This window comes from Macrotis lagotis, chromosome 6 (genome assembly GCF_037893015.1).
Source record: "Macrotis lagotis isolate mMagLag1 chromosome 6, bilby.v1.9.chrom.fasta, whole genome shotgun sequence".
Lineage (NCBI taxonomy): Eukaryota > Metazoa > Chordata > Mammalia > Peramelemorphia > Peramelidae > Macrotis > Macrotis lagotis.
In genome coordinates, this window is record NC_133663.1 from 224,751,370 (window position 1) to 224,753,319 (window position 1,950).

The 1,950-nt window shown below is 40.1% G+C and overlaps 1 pseudogene; it reads right to left on the reverse strand.

The window, feature by feature from the left end:
- Positions 1 to 654: 654 nt before the first annotated feature.
- LOC141492049 (ubiquitin-related modifier 1 pseudogene) lies at positions 655 to 955 on the reverse strand (annotated as a pseudogene).
- Positions 956 to 1,950: the final 995 nt, after the last annotated feature.

The window sequence follows — 1,950 nt, forward strand, 5'->3', positions numbered from 1 at the left end:
CTGAGGCAAGGAATCTCAGTCTTGGAATTCTAGAATTTGAAAGAGTTCTTAAAGATCATCAAAAGATAATTTCACAGACAAGCAAACTGAAACCTAGGGTGATGAATGACTTGCCCAAGGTGACACAGTTTAGAGTATTGGAACAGTTCCATATAAAAGGCAGGAGGATAGAGATTCAGAGCTCAAAAAGATGACTGCAGAGTAGTGGGGGCAGAAGAACCACAACCTCTCTTTGAGGCACATCTTATTGGAGGGTGCAATCTATGGCAGGTTTCTTGGCAGAGCTACCTCCACTCCCCATTTTGGGGAAGGAGGTGGTAGTAGCTTCTTCCATTAGTGCACAAGCTGTAAGCAGCACATTTTTAGTATCTGGCCTCATTTCCCTTCCCACAGGGAAAGCTGCTATGGCTGGAGAGGGAGTGGTAAGGATGTAGCAAGGGGAAGTGTTGAGAGAGCAGGACTATCTGGTTCCTCTGCTCCTGGTTCTTCCTCATGAAGACAAAGTCATGGGAGGCTTGGTGTCCCACATGCTCTGGCTGTGGGGGAAGGGGGAGAGGTAGAATTTCTGTCTCTTTTGTTCCCCCATTTTGGATGTTTTCTGCCCTGAAGGTCCCTGGGAGCTGCAGGAACTGAAGACAGGGGAGGACAGATGCTCTAACCACTATGTAGTGTGGAGATGAAGAGGATGCTGGTCCTGTAATTGGTAGTCCAATTTACCCTGTAGCTCCCAATCAGCATCACTGATTAGTACCAGAATCCCAGGCCATACGCTATCTCCCTGGATGAATAGCTCTGGTCGCTCCTTCAGCAGGTTCTTCCTTATCCAGATGAGAAGGTTTCAGATATCCCAGGGCTCCTCTTGACTGGGTAAAGTGACCTGGTGCTTCTTTACACCATCAAATAAGAGCTCTGCCCCACCTCCGAACTCCACTTGCACTGACATGGGGGCCGCCATCTTGGGAGAGACACAGGTAGCAGAATACAATATATTCTTTACAAGAAACTCATTTGAAGCATAGAGATATATCTAGAGTAAAGATAAAAGGTTGGAGCAAAATATATTTTGCTTCAGCTGAAGTAAAAAAAGCAGGGGTATCTTAAACAAAGCAGCTGCAAAAAATAGATAGTGTTAAAAGAGATAAGGAAGGAAACTATATCCTCCTAAAAGGTACCATAGACAATAAAGTAATTTCAATACTGAATATGTATGAACCCAGTGGGATAGCATCCAAATTCTTAGAGGAGAAGCTGAAAGAACTACAAGAGGACATAGACTGCAAAACTCTACTAGTGGGAGACCTCAACCTCCCACTCTCAGATCTAGATAAATTGAATCATAAAATAAACAAGAAAGAAGTTAAGGAAGTAGCTAGATATGATAGACTTATGGAGGAAATTGAATGGGGATAGAAAGAATATACCTTTTTCTCTGCAGTACATGGCACTTATACAAAAATTGACCATGTACTAGGGCATAAAAACCTAATATCAATTTGTAGAAAGGCAGAAATAGTGAATACATCTTTTTCAGATAACAATGCAATAAAAATCATATGCAATATTGGGCCAGGGAGATATAGATCCAGACGTAATTGGAAACTGAATAACCTCATTTTAAAGAATGAGTGGATCAAAAAACAAATTATAGGAATAATTAATTATTTCATCCTAGATATCGACAATCATGAAACAACATACCAAAACCTATGGGATTCACTCAAAGTGGCTGTCAAGGGATATATTATATCTTTAAATGCTTACATGAATAAATTGGAGAAAGATGAAATAAATGAATTCAACATGCAACTAAAAATAATAGAGAAAGAACAAATTAAAAAACCCCAATTAATTAATTGGAAAACAAAATATTAATTTAAAAAGCAGGGCCTGGTGATAATTAATATAGAATAACTCCTGATTGGGGTAGAGAGGAAGCAGAAAGTTAGTCTT